The 21,825-nt window shown below is 43.8% G+C and overlaps 1 protein-coding gene and 1 pseudogene across 2 annotated transcripts in view; one reads left to right on the forward strand and one right to left on the reverse strand.

Moving 5' to 3' along the window:
* The window catches only part of LOC126237078 (uncharacterized), a 719,539-nt gene that overhangs the window by 63,363 nt on the left and 634,351 nt on the right, over positions 1-21,825 (reverse strand). The window lies entirely within an intron of this gene.
* On the forward strand, positions 18,473-18,590 carry LOC126238406 (5S ribosomal RNA; annotated as a pseudogene).

Raw genomic sequence — 21,825 nt, forward strand, 5'->3', positions numbered from 1 at the left:
TTTCGCCGGTAAGAGAAGGAGAGGTAGCGGCGTTATGTTTTGATCACCAGTCTTCGCGCCAATATCCTGGATCAAAATTCCATTCCTCTCCGCAGCACCTCATGAAGTGAGGGCATGTGAAATCGTTGATTATGATCCGGACGGGAGCGGTCCTCGTGGTATTAGTCGAGAGCAGTAGCCGATGTGACGATAGCAGGTTCCAAGCTCTCCCTTCTTTTAGCACCAAACAACAAAAACATAACACTACACTAGACACACATCCCTTACATTCACCTGCACTTTTACAAAAACGTGTAACATACAACTCTCATAATCCGCAAGCAAGGTGTGTGTGTCTGTGTGTGTGTGTGTGTGTGTGTGTGTGTGTGTGTGCGGAGGAAGAACATCCTTTCCCAGCCGACAGTGTCACGCTACATTTAATTTTAGCTTGTTCATAATGTAATAAGGCGTTACATGTTCTATAAATCATTTTGGAACGTTGGTTGACGAATTACAGCAACATATCGCTCAGTTTCCTTCTACAACTGCCTAATAGAGAGAGGATGAGCTTTAATGGCTCTGAGCACTATGATACTCAGCTTCTGAGGTCATCAGTCGCCTATAACTTAGAACTAATTAAACCTAACTAACCCAAGGACATCACACACATCCATGCCCGAGGCAGGATTCGAACCTGCGACCGCAGCGGTCGCTCGGTTCCAAACTGTAGTCCCTAGAACCGCTTTGCCACCCCGGCCGGCGAGGATGAGCTTTATAAGGAGCAACTACAAGATCTAATGCACTGCCTCACAACGAATACCGTCTGTTCTAATGTATAATTAAATAAGGTTAATATACGAGGGCGTGCTGAAAAGTAATGCCTCCGATTTTTTTATGTGAAATAAAACAAAAGTTATCAAAATTCTACGTCTTCATTCTTCGTGTCTACACTTTTGCTGCTCTCTCCCTCTAGAGCGCTTCCAATTGAACCGTTTAAAGTGGCTATCTGTGACTTAAGTGTACCGGCGCATGAGAAACTGCGTACTGTTATCGAGTTTCGAATTCGAAGAGTTCGTCCACACATCGAGCACCCTCTCCTCCAGCAAAACAATACCATACCACAGACGTGTGTAGCGACGTCTCCAACAATCCGACGTCTTGAGTTCACTGTCGTCGTTCGTCGTCCATACAGTCCCGATTTCGCACCGTCCGATTTTCATCGGCTTCCAGAACTTAAAGAACTTCGAGGACTTCACTATAATAGTGATGAAGCGCTTCAAGGAGACATGAGATCGTGGCTCTGTCAACAGAGTCAAACAACCTACTGTAACGATATCAACAACTTGGTCTCTCGTTGGGAGAAATGTATTCGATGCAGGGTGACAATGTTGAGAAATAAATATGCAGGCATGAAGAAATATGTAGAACCTTAATAAAGTTTGTTTTATATAAAATACTTTAAGAGTTTTTACGTAAAAAATTCGAAGGCAGCACTTTTCAACAAGCTCTCGTAATATTCCGTCTTAATTACTGTTTTATTTTTCTTAAACCATAAATCTTCATACGTTCTGCTTTTAACCATCATCAAATCACACTAAAAGGCGTCGGTACAAAGTATCTTGCTAACTACCCACTTCAAACGGTTTCATGGGTTAGTGACAAAAGGAAACAATGATCAGATAATTTTAAAAATGGGGCAGACACAACTAAAATTTTTAATCTACATAATTCATTGAGAGTTCATACAGTACAATAGGTGTTTCAATATAGGGCGGAGAATTTTTCCTAGCCGCGTCAACTGTTACTCTGCGGCATTCTGTAACGCTCTACACCATATGACACAGCATTTATATACACCAGAAGATGCAACTTAAAAGCCGCGCGGGATTAGCCGAGCGGTCTAGTCAGTCATGGACTGTGCGGCTGATGCCGGCGGAGGTTCGAGTCCTCCCTCGGGCATGGGTGTGTATTTGTCCTTAGGATAATTTAGGTCCAGTAGTGTGTAAGCTTAGGGACTGATTACCTTAAGTCCCATAAGATTTCACACACATTTGAACTTTTTTTTCTTTTTTTTTTTTTTTTTTTTTTTTTTTTTTTTTTTTTTTTTTTTTTGCAACTTAAAAGTTATGAAACCGGTTGTGTGGGTCAATAATCGACGTAAATAAATACTGCTACAGCGGACTATTGGACTTTTCATTCCGTTTTATATTTTAATAGTTCTGACACCTGTTTTTAAACGGCTACTGCACTCCAGAATGATATTTTCACTCTGAAGCGGAATGTGCGCTAATACGAAATTTCCTGGCAAGTTAAAACTGTGTGCCGGACCGAGACTCGAATTAGGGACCTTTGCTTTCCGCGGGCAAGTGCTCTACCCACTGAGCTACCTACGTTTGGAAGGTAGGAGACGAGGTACGGGTGGAAATAAAAGCTGTGAGTGTGGGTCGTGAGTCGTGCTCAGATAGATGCCGGCACGGTTGCTCAGCGTGTTCGGCCAGAGGGCTGTTTGCCCTCTGTAACAAAACCGAGTAAAGGAATCAACGATCAGCTGGAAAGGATGTCATGTGACGTCCGCCGAGAGCAAACGCAACAAACAGTACCGAACAAAATTAACACAAGGTAAAAAAAAAAGGATAGCTCAGTCGATAGAGCACTTGCTCGCGAAAGGCGAAGGTCCCGAGCTCGAGTCTCGGCCCAGCACACAGTTTTAATCTGCCAGGAAGTTTCATCTGCTGTACTGTATGAATTGTAAATCAGTTACGTAAACAATGATCACAAATGCAGTGAATAAGGTTCCGTCATTTTTCACTACGTTCTAGTATAGTGGTAGTAATTTTTTAGTGAGTTCGAAGAGTGAGAGTGAGCGTGAGTGTGTGTGTGTGTGTGTGTGTGTGTGTGTGTGTCAGAGAGAGAAAGAAGAGACTGTAGAGTTGAGAGTTAGAGGAGTGCTGGACAGAGGAGGCATGGGAGTGTCGAGTGGGGTAGGTACGGAGAGAGAGAGAGAGAGAGAGAGAGAGAGAGAGAGAGAGAGGGGGGGGGGGGGAGATAGGGGTGGAGGCTGATACAGGAGAGGATGAGGAGGTTGCTGGGAAAGACAAATGATGAGGGGAAATGAGGGACGAATGCCTTGGGGACGTACTTCCGTTCTGGCTCCGTACAGTTCGCTCAAACACGGTGTGACTGCGGGCCAGAGCTAATAAGTGTGCCCATTTATTAACGATTCATTAGCGGGCGCTGTGCAAACTGGAGTGTCCGCCGGCGGTCAGGCAGTGGCGAGCGTGGTGTGGAGCAGGCGGCCTGCTGGCGCGAAGTGGCGCCAATTAGAGTCTGCAAACTGGCGGCGCTGCTGGCTGCTGGCGCGGATATTGTCGTGAGAGCAGCCACTGGCGGCCGCTGGCTCTCACAGCCTACAGCCAAACGCTGGCTCTCGTGGGATTCGGCAACGCTGAGAGAGCCGTGCAACGCAGTCTGTAATTCTCGGCATACACGGGTTTTCAGACTTCAGTCCTCAGTTAGGAGGTTACTGATTTCATTAAGTTTTTAATTAATTGAAGAAAAATAGGTACATTCGAGTATATAGTATAGAGGGAAGGATCTGTAGACGGAGCTCCTGGAGGGTACAGGCTTCGTAGCAGAAACGGGAGAGGAGAAAGGTTTACTGACTTTTGCAATGAATTTGAGGTGGTAACAGCAAATACACATTTAAACAACAACAGGAGGAGGAGATATGGCTGGAAAAGGCCTGGAAACACGTGAAAATGCCAGTTGGATTACATCACAGTGAGACAGAAATTTCAAAATCAAATAGTGGGTTTTAGGGCACATCAGAGAGCAAATATAGACTCATTTCGCATTCCAGTGTTGATGACAGGTAGACTGAAGTTTAAGGAAACAGAAAGAATCACTGTGCACGGGAATGGAATACTGAAGTACTGAGAAATGATTTATTGCGTTTAAAGGTCTCTGAGAATGTAAGACTATAGTAGCGAATACAATAGGCAGATCAGTTGAAGAGTAATTGACGTCCCAAAAAGGGTAATGAAAGAAGTTGTTCAGACAAATATATGTGCAATGAAGGGAATCGCCAAGAAACCGTGGGTAGCATAAAATCATTTGATGGGCGAAGAAGGGAAAAAACTGTCTGTGAGAAACAGGGAATATAGCTTCGTAAGTCCCTTGTCAATGAATTAAATATCAAATTCAATAAGCTCAAACGAAATGGGTCCAGGAAAAATGGAAAGAAATCGAAAACGAAATGATTGGAGGAAGAACAGATTCAATCTAAACAAAATTCAGAACTACTTTCGAAAGAACTAAAAGGTAAGTCGTCAAATCCCGCTATTAAATGCGAAGCAGACCACGTAGAGGACGTTTTCAAAAAGGGAGGCAAATAGTGTCGATTTGGAAGAAATAGCTGATTCAAAATCAGATTTTAATGGAGCCTTGGAAGATTTGCTATGAAACAAGGCAGAAGAACGCGTAATTTCTAAAATAGTTGCTGGTAGTGGCAATCTAACAGCTGTTCAAGTTATTGTGTAGAATCAGTGAGACCACGGACACACTATCCAATAATCACGATGGTAGTAAGGGGAGATAAACGTGCAATTATTGCAAAATTTTCTTAGCAATTAACCATGGAAATAAATAGTGATGAATGAAAAACAAAATTGAGTATGTGTTAGATGGCGATGAGTTTGATTTTACGAAAGGGAAAGACCAAACAAGCAGTTCTGGCGTTGCGCTAGACAATGTGGGCAAGACTTAAGAAATATTAAGAGACCTGCATAGAATTTATTCATCTAGAAAAGCTATTCGACAACGTAATTTGTTACAAAGTGTTTGATATTCTCAGAAAAATAGGTACAAGCTGCAAGGACAAACGGGTAACTTACAATAGTACAAAAGTCAAAACGGAATACTAAGACCGCAATACACACAGATATGTGGTCAGATTAAAAACATCAGCGACGCAGTCTTTCTCCTTTAGCATTCAACCCATTCTTCGCAGAAGCAATAACAATAAAAGAAAGTTTCAAGAGTGGGATTAAAATTCAAGCTGAAAGGATATAAATGATAAGATTTACTAACAACATTGCTATTCTCAGAGAAAGTGAGGAAAAATGACACGACCCACTGAATGAAATAAATATTTTGACGACCACAAAATATAGATTGAGAATAAAGCAAAGAAAGATGAAAGTAATGAAGAGTAAAACAAAACAAGCGATAAATTTCACATCAAAACTAGGGACCGTGTATTTGAAAAAGTGAAGGAATTTTGCTATCTTGGAAGTAAAATAAAATGGTTCAAATGGCTCTGAGCACTATGGGACTCAACTGCTGTGGTCATAAGTCCCCTAGAACTTAGAACTACTTAAACCTAACTAACCTAAGGACATCACACACATCCATGCCCGAGGCAGGATTCGAACCTGCGACCGTAGCAGTCGCACGGTTCCGGACTGCGCGCCTAGAACCGCGAGACCACCGCGGCCGGCTGGAAGTAAAATAACATCGAACGAACAAAGCGAAGAGGATATCCGAGTAACAAAGGGGTCATTTCTCGTTAAAATAAGACTACCAGTATTAAACTTAGGCCTTAATCTGAGGAATATATTTTTTGAGAATTTACGTCTGGAGCACGGCAAAGGATCCTGGACTGTGCAAAACCTGAAAAGAAGACATTTGAGTTGAGATATTAGAGGAAGGTACAGCAAATTAAGGACTAACGACGTTAGAAATGAGGAGATTCTTCGGAAATCGGTGAAGAAAGTAGTATGTGTTAAACAATGAGTGGAAGAAGAGACGATGAAAGGACATTTGTTAAGACGTGCAGGATACTATAGGGAGCCATAAAAGGCAAAGCCTGTAAGGGAAGAGAGAGATTCTGATATGTCCAGCAAATAATTGACGACTTTGGGAGAGGAAGTCGAGAGTTGGAAAAAAAAACTTGATGCGAATGTTGCACAAATAACACAGTCAATATTGTATTTGATGGTTGTCTGACTTCGTGTACGAATGCCGTGCTGTCTTCAGATAGCTGTTTCCACTAGGAAATTTTCCTTGGCTCTTCATTGATCGTCCACTTAGCTTTAGATATCTGGGGTAGGGCAGATGCCAGGTAAGGCACGTGCCACAATGACATTCATTCGTGTACGCAGCTCGTGGTCGTGCGGTAGCGTTCTCGCTTCCCGCGCCCGGGTTCCCGGGTTCGATTCCCGGCGGGGTCAGGGATTTTCTCTGCCTCGTGATGATTGGGTGTTGTGTGCTGTCCTTAGGTTAGTTAGGTTTAAGTAGTTCTAAGTTCTAGGGGACTGATGACCATAGATGTTAAGTCCCATAGTGTTCAGAGCCACATTCATTCGCAGAATCCTCAGGTAGTGTAGTCCGTCCATGAAGGTGAATATTGTTCGACAGTCTGGAACCTGGACCAGCTATGAATGATACAGGAAGTAGTGAAGATCCAAAGAAGGGGATCACATTTCTTCACAGGTTTAATTAATAAGCGCGGAAGGTTCACGGAAATGCTCATACATTTTCAAAAGCAAACGCTACAGCAGAGGCTTTATGCCCTAAGATGAGGTTTACTGTTAAAATTCCGAAACCGCTACGTTGCTTCCTAGTGATTATAGATCCCGAAGGCAGAACTACACTCGAGCCCAGACAAAAGCTTAACAGCAATCAGTCTCCTCGTCGACCATACGCTACAGAAAAAGGGGGAAGTGAAAGTGGTACGCAAACTACCCTCCGCCACATACGCTACGCTGTTTTGCGAAGTATGAATGTACAGGGTGTTCGGGATAGAGATATAGAAAAATATTTGTTTACATTACAGTAGCCATTAAGGCAATGGGAGGAGACGAGATACTGGCAGAAGTAAAGCTGTGAGGACCGGGTGTGAGTCGTGCTTCGGTAGCTCAGATGGTAGAGCACTTGCCCGCGAAAGGCAAAGGTCCCGAGTTCGAGTCTCGGTCGGGCACACAGTTTTAATCTGCCAGGAAGTTTCAATGGGAGCCCTCCTTCCGACCCAATGCCCAGGAATCGTGTCAAGGAGAAATGTAATAATATCCCATGACAGTGTGTGTGTGGGGGAGGGGGGGGGAGGGGGAATCGTACTTCTGGGAAACGACGTTGGAAGGCATCTGCCAAACTGCATAGGTCGCTAACACGTTGTGCGCCCTATCACTGGTGAGCATGCGCCTTGCGACTCAGCGCTGTTTATGAAGTGGTGAGGATCATATTTTGAGAAGGGTCTCTATCGGTTGTGTATTTACCCCAAAACACAAAATGTCGTTATATTTCGTTATAAGGATTTGTTTGCCTGTACATCTAGCCCCGACACCCTGTATATGGAGTGGCCAAAACAAAACTGGAAAATATAACAGGCTCAAAATAGGCAACCTATTTTACGTCATCTGCCCTAGTCCGGATGATATGAGTTTGGTTGCTTATATTAAGCAGTGTGAAATATTCTCCTGATTGTTTTATTTTGCCCATCCTGTAGACGTAGATTCCACTTCTGACGCGTTCACAGTAGACGAGACTTCAGAGACGGAGGAAATAAAAAGATTGTCATGTTGCTGTGACTGGAAGAGGAACAAGCGTGCAGCAACCGATACGCTTCAGGGCACTCAATTGTATTGGTGTGGCCGGTGTGCCGGCGACCACACCCAGACGACTGAGAGCCGTGTGGAGGGGGAGTGGGGGGGGGGGGAGGGGCGGAACCAGCACGGTAAGAGGCGACCGCCAGTGACCGCTGACTCCACTTTACGTAACGGGAGGCACTTACGCAAGGTTCCGCCGCATTCATTAGCTAATTGCATCGCGCGAACTTTGCCTTCCGGCTGCGGGTCATTGCTCTGTCCCACAATGGTGTGGTCGCCCGCTGCCAATGACAAGCTTCCCTCGGGCGAATTCATGAGGTTTCCGCGTCGAGCGTGCGGCAAATGGGCGCTGTATCGATTACCACGTACTCAGGCTGCAAATAGCTCGCCAGTCGACTCATTAAAGCTACCAGCACCGGCGTAAAGGCAGTGTGCAATGAGGCACTAGTCTCAAGATGGAAGAGCTCTCATTTAACGTGCACGGCGAATGGAAAACAACCGTGAAATTACTGCTTTTGGTGCTTCCGGATGCACGTGAGAAGAAACTAAGGCCGTTACAACTAAATTTACAAAATACAGCAGACACTTATGAACCACCACATTTTTCTGTTAATGTATTTGTAGAACTTAATTTCATTCAATTTTGGTATAGTTGGCACCGATATCCACAGAATTTTCTCTACCATAGTAGATGTAACCGCCTACTCTCTCACATACATTATAGTCGCCTCTGGAGCTAAGTGTAGCGTGCAGTAGTCAAAATGGTTCAAATGGCTCTGAGCACTATGGGACTTGACATCTGAGGTCATAAGTCCCCTAGAACTTAGAACTACTTAAACCTAACTAACCTAAGAACATCACACACGTCCATGCCCGAGGCAGGATTCGAACCTGCGACCGTAGCAGTCGCGCAGTTCCGTAGTAAAGCGCTTAGAACCGCTCGGCCACAATGGCCGGCTGTGCAGCCGTCTTTCAGCGTACCTTATTCTTCTTCCCCTAAAACAAGCAAAAGTCACTTGACGTGAGATTTGGATTGAGGGCAAATCTGGTTGTAATCTGGTCCTATACATAAAATTTGTCAAGCTAGCTGAGCAGAGGTTCAAAGAGAAGCTGACGGCTGTATTTCTAGCCGCATGTTATAATCAGGCGTAGATAATTTTGTAATGACTCGCAGTAGACGTAAATTTCTGGTATTGTACTAAAAAAATCGACGGGATGACTCCCCCCTAAAAGATGATTACACTTTTTCTCACATGAAGAACAGGTTGGTGTTTCACATACAGGGTGTCCCAAAAAGGTGTTTACACTCATTTACAGCTCATAACTACAATACTTTCTCTTACTTTGTCAGGGGTGACGGCTTCAAAACTGGCTGAAGGCAAGCTTAACCTTCAGCAAAGAATGTTCGTTCTGAAGTGCTATTGCAAGACTCAGAACTTAAATGAGATGCAGAGAGAGTTCAGAATGAAGTTTCAACGACATGCACCAAGGCAGCTTACAATTGGTCGTCTGTGAAGTAAGTCTGAGGAAGAAGGAACCGTCCAGAACGTCCACAAGAACCATTCCGGAAGACCACGATCATTATTTATTTCAAGTTTCTGCTACCAGTCACTTTTTATTTTAACCTTAATCTAACATAATGCAACGCGTTTCGAACATGTTCTGTTCATATTCAGGCGTTTATATATACATACATACATACATACATACATATAGAGAAATGTTACTTAAAAATAAACAGTCTTAAACTAGATTTTAAGACAGGAGTTTAAGACAGTTGATCACTTACTGTCATATAAAAGCCTTTCACACTAGTTTCGTAACAGGTAACAGATGCAAATGTATCTGCATCCTATGCATTCTGTGATATACATAGCCAACCACAAAGAAGAAAACCAGCAGAAGACATCACTGATTTCGATTGCTAGCCATACACTGCCCCCCTCCTTCCCCCCCAAATGCCACACCAGTAGCTACAGTAAAAAACAATGGACAAAGAGATCTAGATTAATCTAGTTTAAGACTGTTTATTTTTAAGTAACATTTCTCTATATGTATGTATGTATAAACGCCTGAAGATGAACAGAACACGTTCGAAACGCTTTACATTATGTTAGATTAAGCATAAAATAAAAAGTGACTGGTAGCAGAAACTTGAAATAAATAATTATCCCACACAGTCACGGTGCACAAACATAGCCATTATGGCTGAAAATAATTAAGACCACGATCATCTACAGGCCCCACAAGTGAAAGAGAAGTCTCCTGGAAAGTTTGTGCGGCAAGTGGTTCGTGAGAAATGAGTTCCAAACGCAAGCGTCCGTCCCATTTTGAAACGTGTCCAACGGAAAAGTTTTATTCCTAGATAACTTCACCCTCGGAGTGAGGAGGATAATGACAGGAGAGTTGAATTTTGTGAGTGGTATCAAGCAAGCTGCTCATAGACCGTTTGTAGTGATGAGACCACTTTTGAGTTGAATGCTTCAATTAATCGCCACAGTTGTACCTGGGCAGTGAGAATCCTCACGTGACAGTGGAACACCACGTGAACCTACAAGGAGTAGCAGTGCAGTGTGGTTTATCACCATTTGGTTTGACTGGAGCTTTCTTTTTTTTAGCATACAGTGGCTCGTGAAAATTACCATTGTACTCCGATTTGAAACTTCGTGCCAGATAAAAACACATTTCCTGGTAGGTATTCTTACTACGTGTTTTTAAAAAATACCACTATTGCGTCAGTCTCTAGGCAACTCGGGATACCAGCGGAATCCCAGTAGAGCGTTCTAAACGATGAGCACTGGAGAAATTCGAAGAGGAATACAACTCAGAAGCCGGCCGGTGTGGTCGAGCGGTTCTAGGAGCTTCAGTCTGGAATCGCGCGACCACTACGGTCGCAGGTTCGAATCCTGCCTCGGGCATGGGTGTGTGTGATGTCCTTCGGTTAGTTATGTTCTACTTAAACTGATGACCTCAGATGTTAAGTCCCATAGTGCTCAGAGCCATTTGAGCCATTTTGAACAACTCAGAATATTTTGAACTTTGAATGAGTGTTGTAGATCTAGGAACCTATGAAACTGTGAAGATAAAATTATTGCGAATGTATGTATACTTCAGTTTATACACGTTCCAGTCACATGAATGTGACCACGTGTCAGAAACCAGAATAACCACTTTCTGCCGTGTGGAAGTGCATGAAGGGAGTCAGTCAGGTTCTGGAAGGTACCTACAGGGACATGGAGCCATTGCGACTCCAACGCCGTGGCCAGTGGCGCTAGGTATCTTGGTTGAGGACCCATCGAGGTGACCCCAAAATTTTCGATTGGATTTAAATCCGGGGAATTTGGTGGCCAAAGGAGTGTGGTAAACTCATTCTGGTGCTCTTCGAACCATGAGCGTACGAGGCGAACATTGAGGCACTTTGCGGTGTCTTATTTGACATCGTGCCCAGGAGAAGACAAAACCGCACGTAGGGGTGGACATGGTCCCAATAACAGATGAATAATTGTGTTGATCCTTTGTGCCTTCCAGAACGACTAGATCACCCGCGAAATGCCATAAAAACATTCCCCAAACCACATCACATTCAGGTTCTTTGCTTTCAAGAGTTTCATGCAGCACACCCAAACAACCACCTATCACATGAAGCACCAAACCTGATTTATCTGAAAAAGTCACCTGTTGCCACTCAGTGGGCGTCCAGTTGCAGTACTGACGTGCAGATTCCAGCCTTCGTCGCTGATGAACTGCAGTCAGCATGGTTGCTTGAACCAGGCGCCTACTGCGGAATCCCATACGCATCAAAGTTCGCGGAACGGTTGTTGAAGACACACTGTTGGTAGCCCCTTGGTTCATCTGAGCGGCCAGTTGCTCAACAGTTGCACGCCTATTCGCCCGTGCACATCTCCGCAGCTGTCGTTCAACTCTGTCATCTAAGGCTCGTGGTGCACCACAGTCGCCTCTGCGCTAGTATTAAATAGCAAAATTTTAGCATGCCCCGTATACCTTAACCACAGCGGTATGTGAACAGTTCAAAAACTTAGCCGTTTCGAAAAATCTTGGTCTAAGGTGCCTTGCTACGGTTCGTGCGGCTTCCCCCGTCGGAGGTTCGAGTCCTCCCTTGGGCATGGGTGTGTGTGTTGTCCTTAACGTAAGTCAGTTTAACTTGACCTCAGCAGTTTGGTCCAATAAAACTTAACACAAATTTCCAGTAGGCCGCTGTGGCCGAGCGGTTCTAGGCGGTTCAGTCGGAACCGCGCGACTGCTACGGTCGAGGTTCAAATCCTGCCTCGGGCATGGATGTATGTGATGTACTTAGGATAGTTAGGTTTAAGTAGTTCTAAGTTCTAGGGGACTGATGACCTCAGATGTTAAGTCCCATAGTGCTCAGAGCCATTTGAACCACAAATTTCCAATTTTTCGAAAATGCTTCCACCCTTTGCCCGAAAGCCAAGATAAATCTATCCGTTTCTACAAAAGGACAACGACTGCACTGTTTACCGCGTCACCCGTCCACTGCTAGGGCTACCAACTGCTCTCTGTAAGAGGTTATCGAAAGTTGACGTCAAACACCCCGGGGGTAGTCACCTCAGTGTGACTGGGTCGTGCACCATCGTCAGTAGAGCAACAGTAAATTTGAAATTTTCGCTCATATTTAGTATTACCCAGACCAGGATTCTCTATTTTAAAATTGTAGGTTTGTAAAAATTCCTTCCATTCCATTGTTTCAACTGCTACAGCACACAGCGTAAGATTTGGAATCGCACTGTGTACTTTCAGGTAAACATCGTACGCTATTCCATAACCACAGTAACACCATTCTAAGAAACTCAGTAGAACGTAGTACGTATTAAGTTTCTTTACAGCCTGTTACTTTCTACAGCGTGCATTCACGGCTAAGTGTTCGAAGACGTGTCATTTACGCAGTAAACATGTGGTATCTGTTCATTGGTGACACATGTGGTAAGCCATTTGCCGCAGGAGGAACGATATCTGCTACATAACTTCGTGAGGTATTACCTCAGTGTACGAGTACAGGTGAGGTGCTGAAATAACGTGAAGGAAGGAAAGTCACAATCTAAGGTCCCATCAGCACTGGGGTCGTTATTCACACAGGACTCACTTGAAGAAGCTGAGGCAACAGATGCTTCGCTTCCATGATGGAATTGTCAAGACATATTCCTGAACTGACTTACGAAAGCCACGAAAAAAAAGACAGCCGGACAGGAATTTTAACTCAGCTGTTGCCACTGCGCAACCGACGTTGTTCTGAAGTAACAAATTCCCAGCATAGAAATTCAGTCACGTTTTTTCAGCTTCGAATATTGTTTCCCGTTAACAGTTACTGTCGCGTCCCTTGTGGAATAACGTCTCCTGCACACGCATTTGGTGTCGTTAACACGTCGGTAACGTCGGGCGTGCTGGGCGGATGACGGCAGCTTCACACCTGGGCGAATGACGCACCGCAGCTCCGTCTAAAAGCATTCCACAGTTGCTGAGCGACAATGGCCCAAGTACCACACAGCAATGGCATTTGCTGTCCGTCCCACAGCAAACTCCCAGTCTTATGTAATTCCCTCCTTGGTTGTTGGACAATAAACATCTTCGACACGTTACGCAATTTATTGCCAAGAAATTACATTTCATTCTAGTCCGGAGTTATCAGAGTACTGTTCTCTGCAGTCTTGCAATTACAATGGCAACTCTCCTCCTTTAACGTAATCACTCTTGGCCGATTTCATGCTGTCCACCTTTTCCTATTTTGTGCTAAAATTTTCATATCTGCATCATTGCCACACTCTCTGTAGCCCATTTTGCATATACTAGCCCTCCAGTTCCTAGTTAACTATTCGTGACCGTAGATGTCCCAGTAACCCATACATTCCTCACGTAAAGCGAGTGAGATGACCCTATGGTTAAGTACACTGAACTCGCATCTTGGGGTACGGCAGTTCAGATACCCGTCCAAGCAGCCCGACTTAAGTTCCACGTGACGTCACTAACTTGCTCAAGGTGAATACCGAGATGGGTCCTTGGATGCCCACCTTTCCCTAATGTGCCCTTGTTGGCGGGACGTTAAACCCTAATTTTCCTTCTTACCTTCCTTCAGTTTCTTCACGTGTTTTCTACAGAGTGCTTAATTTTTCAATTCGTACTTCTTCTGTTCAACTAATTTGTAACATTTGTCGGGAGCATCGTATTTCAAATGTTTCAAGTTTCTACAGTTGCTGAGGCAGAAGCCCATTATAAACTTCCACACAGTGTGGTCTCAAGACGTATACTTTCAGGAGCATCTTTAGTTCTGGATTTATTTTAGAGTTTCGTACCACAGTCTGTAAAAACGGAACCCTTGTAGGATCACTTTGTTGTCTGTCGCCTGTCTACCCGACAGTTAAAAACATTTTTTCTCAAGAAGGGATAGATATATTAAGTTGAAATTTGTGTCACATATTAAGGTCTAAGCCCCTTGGCGGTAAAAAAAGATAAAGCTTCTAAGTCAATGCAGTCTAAAGATACTGCCATTCATGTTACAAATGCTGATTCTCGCAATGTCACTCACCAAAACCCGCTGATCAAGAATCGTAACATTGAAAAGAAGCAAGGTTACACAATACAAGTGAAGAAAAACAAATTGAAAATTCTTAATTTGTAATTTCATCACATAATATTTCCCAGTTTCTACCGTCTGTTTGTCCGTCTGCAATCACCCTTTTATCAGGAACGGTAGACGTATCAAGTTGACATTTATGTCGCATACTAAGGTCTGTGGTCCCTTGGCGGTACAAAAAATTAAAGCTTCTAAGACAATGGAATCAAAAGATACAGCTATTTGTGTCACATATTTTGATACAAACTCACTGATCGAACCTATAGCGTACTTCACGTTGACACAGAAACACGAAATATGGCAAGAAGCAAGGTTTCACAGTACAAATAAAGGAAAAAATCCGAAAATTATTTGTAATAATATCACACGAAAAAAATTGTTTTCATTTTATATCCGTCTCTCCGCCCGTCTGTCGAAACCCCTTTTTATCAGGAATTGTTAGACGTGCACGTTGAAATTTACCATCTCACATACTAACGCCTATTGTTCTTTGGTATTGTAAAAATATTAAGCTTCTAAGTCAATGCAATCTAATGATGTGGCTACAGAATGAAATTTTCACTCTGCAGCGGAGTGTACGCAGTTATGAAACTTACTGGCAGATTAAAACTGGGTGCAGAACCGAGACTCGAACTCTGAAACTTCGCATTTCGCGGGCAAATACTCTACCGATTTAGCTACCCAAGCACGAATCACGACCAGTCTTCACATCTTTAATTCCTCCAGTACCTCGTCTCCCATCATCCAAACCTCACAGAAGCTCTGAATAAAATATATTGCGCAGGCATGGCTTAGCCACAGCCTAGGGGATGATTCCAGAATGAAATTTTCCCTCTGCAGGGGACTGTGCGTTGATATGAAACTTCCTGGCAGATTAAAACTGTGTGCCGGACCGAGACTTGAAGAGTCGAAAAGCACTTTCCAGAGAAAGGCAAAGGTCCCGAGTTCGAGTCTCCGTCCGGCACACAGTTTTAATGTCCCAGGAAGTTTCAGAAGATACGGCTATTTATGTCACATACTTTGATAACCGGAAACTTACTCATCGAAACCTATAGGGTACTTCCCGTTGACCTAGAAACAGAAATATGGCAAGAAGCAAGGGATCACAATACAAGTAAATGGAAAAGAAGATCCGAAATTTGCTAATATTTAATTATATCACACAAAAAATACTTCTTTAATCATTTGATATTCAAATTCAATCTTGAAATTGAATCATTCTCGAAACCCTTGGAATTCCCGCGACAGGTATCTTGCTATTATCGTTGTCAATAACAGACAAAAATGTTAGAGATTCTCGATTCATGATATGGAAGATGAGGCTAAATGTATAATTAAGTTTGTACAGAACCCTCAGAGGACGACACTTACAAGCACTTGGACTTTTTTTTTTTTTTACTTCAAACATGGTTGAAATGGCTCTGAGCACTAAGGGACTTAACATCTCAGGTCATCAGTTTCATAGACTTAGAACTACTTAAACCTAACTAACCTAAGGACATCACACATATCCATGCCCGAGGCAGGATTCGAACCTGCGACCGTAGCAGCAGAGGGGTACCGGACTGAAGCACCTAGAACCGCTCGGCCACACGGGCTGGCTTTTTTTTTCTCCAATAGAGTTCTTTCTTCCATAAAAGTTTTCTTCTCTTGTGTCAATCTTCTTCTGGTATGTTCTTCAGCCATCCTATTTAATCCAGTTTTAAATACAAGAAAGTCTCGGAATTAGTGTGATGAGTTAATATTATTGTCACTTACATCGCGTTAGACAAATCTCTTCTTGCTATTGCTACTTTTGTTAGGAAAATTGTCTTAACATATTTTGTATATTTCGACTCATTATCGTCGTATGCCATAATTTTTTGCCGCAGTTCATCACGTAGAAGGAAATCAGTGCTGAGTATTGTATCTCGGAACTCTTTTCATGATTTCGCTTCCTGCCAGACATATCTCAGAAGTTTAATATATTTTATTATTCCATTTTAATGATGGCATTCATTGCAGTCTTTCTCTGACGTCACAAAAATTACTCCCGAAAAGTAAGGTTTTTCCAAATGTGAAAACATGTCCCATCGTACCACGTGGTCATGTACCTAGGAGTAAACGTACTGTTGGATTTTAAAAGTGCCGGAATCGAGAAAACAATGTTAGTATTGCATTTACTCGTCCATGTGTTACGTCTCTACTACATCCCTGTGTGACGTTTTTCTTAATCCGAACATTCGTTCATGACCTTCCAGTCTTATTGTTCCCTCTTGGTTCTTGTACATACTGTGTATTTTCCGACTTTCCCTACAGCTTACGCCTATTTTACTCAGAATTTCGAACATCTTCCACCATTTGTACTGCCGAGTGCTTTTTCCATGTCGACAAGTCCGATCGAAGTGTCTCAATTCTTCTTCGGTCTTGCTTCCATTATTAACCGCTTTAACCGCAACGTCAGAACTGTCTCTCTAGTGCATTTACCTTTCCTAAAGCCAAACTTACCACCTAACAGATCATCAATTTTATTTTCCAAAAATTCTGTTTATTACTCCTGTTAGCACCTTGTATGTATGAGCTGTTGACTGCGCGAAAATTCTCGCACTTGTCGTCTCTTGCAGTCTTCAAAATTTTGTGGATGACATTTTTTCGAAAGTCAGATCGTAGTACATTGCCAGACTCACACATTTTACACACCAACGTGAATAATCGTTTTGTTGCCATTTCCCCAAATGATTCCCGAATTTCTGATGAAATGTTATCTACGCCTTGTGCCTTATTCGAGCTTAAGACTTCCAAATTCTGATTCTAGAGCTGGATCCCCTTTCTTTTCTGTATAGACCCCCGGCAGTGTATTTAGCCTTTGTAACGAAGATGAACTGCGCTTACTCGGGGCCGTGAAGCCGTGAATGGATCTGAGCCGTGGCTGACCACAACAAAGCCGCACGCAGCTGTCAGCCTCGATGCAGTGTAACGGAGAGTGTCGGCAGCAGCAGAGCGCGCTGTTTACGGACCGTAGGCGGGGCGGACGCAGCCGCCGCTAATCCCCAGCAACTGGCCCGCTGGTGCGGCATTTGCAGTCGCCGCTCACGCACCCAAAACGCAATTTCAGCCCCGCTGCAGAACCGGGGAGCGAGGCTCAGCGACCTCTCCGGCAATGGCAGTGCGACCGCAACGCTTAATACCGCTTGCATCCAGAGCGCACGGCTGCCACAGTAGAGGCGAGCGTCTCTCCAACCGTCCATTAGTATAATAGCTAACACATCCCATCAGTGGCCAAAAGTTGCATCCAGAAAACTAGAGGCCAACCAGAAGACTTGGTTAACACTAATACGAAACCTTAGTGAAAAGCGGTAGTGGCAGCGTGGAAAGAAGTCTATGATAAACTGTAGATAAAAAGAGGGATCAACAAACCTTTAATAGTGGCTAAGGCCAGAGACAAGGCAGCCGAGTATTTCACCTACATTACTCAAGTAAAGAATGAAACGGCATTCACACTCGAAGATGGTACGATTTTAGAACGATGGAAAAAATAGAATGAAATTTGCACTCTGCAGCGGAGTGTGCGCTGATATGAAAACTGTGTGTCGGACCGAAACACGAACTCGGGGCATTTGCCTTTCGCGGGCAAGTGCTCTACTGACTGAGCTACCAAAGCGCAACTCACAATCCGTCCTCACAGCCTTACTTCCACCAGTAACTCGTCTCCTACTTTCTGAAATTCACTGAAGCTCTTCTGCGAGCCTTGCAAGACTAGCGGAGACATGGCTTAGCCACGCACTGGAGTATGTTTCCAGAATACGATTCCGCAATGCCTACGTTATTCCGAATTAAGACACGAAGTTCCCCATACTGTGGCTAAGCCGTCTTCATAATATCCTTTCCTCCAGGAGCGCTAGTCTTGGAGGTTTCGCAGGAGATCTTCTGTGACATTTGGAAAGAACAAGCACTGAGGCGTCTACAGCCCTTGTGAAATAAATGAAATGTCAAGATTGCAGACACTTGGTTGACGACATACGGAACAATGTATCTTTCGTGAGTCGTTCTCAGCTAGCCAAATAGTATGTCGACCGCTTGCGATAAGCGGGAAATCCGGGTTCGATTCAAAGTCTGGCAAAAACTTTCATTGTCATTCCATTATACAGCTGATTGGTCCTTATTCGCAACTGCGACTACGTTTCATGTTTTTTCCAGAATGTTTCAGAAGGTTTCTTATCAGCGCACACTCCACAGCAGAGTGAAAATTTCATTGGGCTGTCTCTAAGCACTATGGGACTTAACATCTGAGGTCATCAGTCTCCTGGGCAACGGCCTTGCCGCAGTGGATACACCGGTTCCCGTGAGATCACCGAAGTTAAGCGCTGTCGGGCGTGGTCGGCACTTGGATGGGTGACCATCCAGGCTGCCATGCGCCGTTGCCATTTTTCAGGGTGCACTCAGCCTCGTGATACCAAATGTGGAGCTACTCGGCCAAACAGTAGCGGCTTCGGTCAAGAATACCATCATAACGACCGGGAGAGCGGTGTGCTGACCCCACGCCCCTCCTATCCGCATCCTCCACTGAGGATGACACGGCGGTCGGATGCTCCCGCTGGGCCACTCGTGGCCTGAAGATGGAGTGCTTTCATCAGTCCCCTAGACTTAAAACTACTTAAACCTAACTAATTCATCCATGCCCGAGGCAGGATTCGAACCTGCGACCGCAGCAGCAGCGCGGTTCCGGACTTAAGTGCCTAGAACTGCTCGGCCACAGTGGCCGGCTAAATTTCACTGGGGAAACATCCCCCAGACTCTAGCTAAGCCATGTCTCCTCAATATTCTTCCAGGAGTGCTAGTTTTGGAGGTTTCGCATGAGAGCTTCTCTGACATTTGGAAATTAGCAGACGGAGTACTGACGACAGTAAAGCTGCGAGGACAGGTCGTTAGTCGTGCATGAGTAGCTCACTTGGTAGAGCTCTTGCCCGCTAAATGCAAAGGTCCCCAGTTCGAGTATCGATCGGGCACACAGTTTTAATCAATCAGGAAACTTCATGGGAGAAAATACTTTGAAAAACTTCTGAATGAAGAAAACCCAAGAATCAACTCAGAATACGGAGTCTCCAGCTAGAACATGAGATTGGTTACATCACTGGAGGAAGTATCAGCACTAAGGTAAAGCAAAACATGGAAGACAACTTGGTCAGATTAAATCTCCATAACCTTGGAAGTGTCTCAGTCAAGTAGGAGTTGACTTGATGAGGCATGTCTACAAAAAAAAAAAGGGTGAGAATTCCATAGGAATGGAGAGACAGAACAGTTGTGCTAAAACCAGAGAAATATGTAAACCTTGTACAAGATATGTACGAAAGGGTAAGAGGCAGCGTAGGCGTGGCAGAATGGATACATGTTTGCATCGGGGATCTGCATGCAGCCCCTACATCTTTTTGTGGTCATCCTGTCAAAGGAATTCAAGCTGAAGCCTCTTGGAGGGTGTCTTTTCCAGACGACATTGTTCTGTGCAGCACCAGCAGAGATGGTGTGGGGTGCAAACTGGAAGAATGGAGGTGTTCAATGCGGGGCAAAGAGATTAAAAGCAACGGAAGGAAAAGGAGAATTCGTGGCTGAGAAACGAGGAAGGTGACACAGTCATTATGAATGGGAGAGCTAAGGAAAGGTTAGAGCGGCAAATGAGTAATTGTGTGTGTGTGTGTGTGTGTGTGTGTGTGTGTGTGTGTGTGTGTGAATTCCTGAAGGAGCAAACTGCTTGAGGTCATCGGTCCCTAGACTTACATACTAATTGAACTAGCTTAAACTAACGTATGCTAAGGACAACATACATACACACACACACACACACACACATGCTCGAGAGAGGACTCTAACTTTCGGCGGGAGTGGCAGCGCAATCCGTGACATGGTGCCTCTAACCGCGCGGCCACATCGCGCGGCAGGTTAGAGCGATTCATATACCTCTAATCACCTGTGGCAAGTAATGGCTGCATGTATACTGAGATAAACCACAGAGTGCAGTCTGAATGAATTGGAAACAAATTTGGAATCCTCTATGACAAAAACACGAATACGAAAGTCAAGAGGAAGACACATAAGGCCAGCATTATTGTATGCAGCAGAGATATGGGCAATAACTTATAACCAGTGTAATAGGTCATTTATAGGTGAAATGATATTGTGCGTAGAATCAACAGGATGGACCGAATTCCAAGAGAAAAAATGCGAGCAACCATAGAAGTTACTGAAGTGCCCAAGGAAGTGCAGGAGTGAAGACCCATCCCAGTGATATGATCATGAGAAGAGACCAAAGCCATGTAGGACAGGGAAGAAGAGGAAGAAACTTGCCAGTTGTCTCTGCGTAAGGCAGGGAAAGAAGAAGTCGAAATGTATTTGTCCTTATCGTGTTTCATAATTCAATGTGACGCACGACAACATGCTCTTTTACATTTCTTCATGCATTATAACTTCATGATGAAATTTATGCTAGGATTAAGTTAACTGCAGGGCAAATATATACCGTTTTCTGAATGGTGCTTGCAAGGAAACGTCAGGGTTTCCGATTCAATTGCGACGAGGTTTGGCATATTAGGAAGGGGACACTTCTGTGAAAGAGTTTAGGGCACTACGCAAAATCAAGGATCCAGTTCGCACCAGAAGGAAATCGTAACAATACTCGTAGGTAAGAAAACTTCCGATTTATGCACACGACACAAGCAAAGAGAATGCAAGAATTAGTGATTTCAATCCGATGTACATACACTTGAGAAGGGAAACCTTTGCTAACTGGCATAGTGTTTACAGCAGATAAAAGACTTCCGTTCATCGGTCACTGTTTCTGAGCGCATGAGTTTCAGTCACTCTTCTTGCAATAATTTTTACACAAACGTCAGTAGTTTTGTTCGTAATAAGTTCACACGATGTTGTGTTCAGTAGCAGGAACCCGACTATAGAGAACTTGCGTCATTATATCAGAGAACTGAATCTACTACAGCAACAATAATGTCTGCGTTTGTTTCCTGTACGCACTCGATACCTATTATAACCAACATTTGCGAACTAGAGCTTCCTCATTTTCGAAGGATCTTAGCTGGTGTAGCCCACTTAAATTTCTCTGCTTCAGAACTCCCTGTCTCAGAAAAGATCAGTTTCATACACTTACACATACCCTTTGTGTCTGCTTATTATTATTACTAGCAGTAGTGGTAGTAGTAGGGCTAGTACTAACGTTATTACTTCTTAGTCAGTACTGTTATTCACGCTATCATTAGAAACATTCAAATATTTTTTAATTCTATTAACACCATTTTATTAGTAATTATCATACTACAGTCACTGTCATTTCTTAAACAACAATGACGCAAAAAATATAGAACGTGGAAAACCACGATCCGATGCAAGATGGGGCCCTTATCTGACCAGGTTAAATAAAGAGAAAAATAAATAAAACATATACGCGTCGAAATTAACCGCCAAAAGAAGTATCTTTATAAATGTAAATCATGTTTGCTTTCCATCGCATATTGGGTAGGTAATATATGCGAGCAGGAAAACAGCTTTCGTATAGGGTGTTTGTCAAGGAGGATTTCTCTGCCTCCTCTGCTTTATGATAAATACCATCCGATGCGCTCTGAAGGATTAACACGACGGGTATTAACACAGACTTTA

This window comes from Schistocerca nitens, chromosome 2 (assembly GCF_023898315.1).
Source record: "Schistocerca nitens isolate TAMUIC-IGC-003100 chromosome 2, iqSchNite1.1, whole genome shotgun sequence".
NCBI classification, from domain to species: domain Eukaryota; kingdom Metazoa; phylum Arthropoda; class Insecta; order Orthoptera; family Acrididae; genus Schistocerca; species Schistocerca nitens.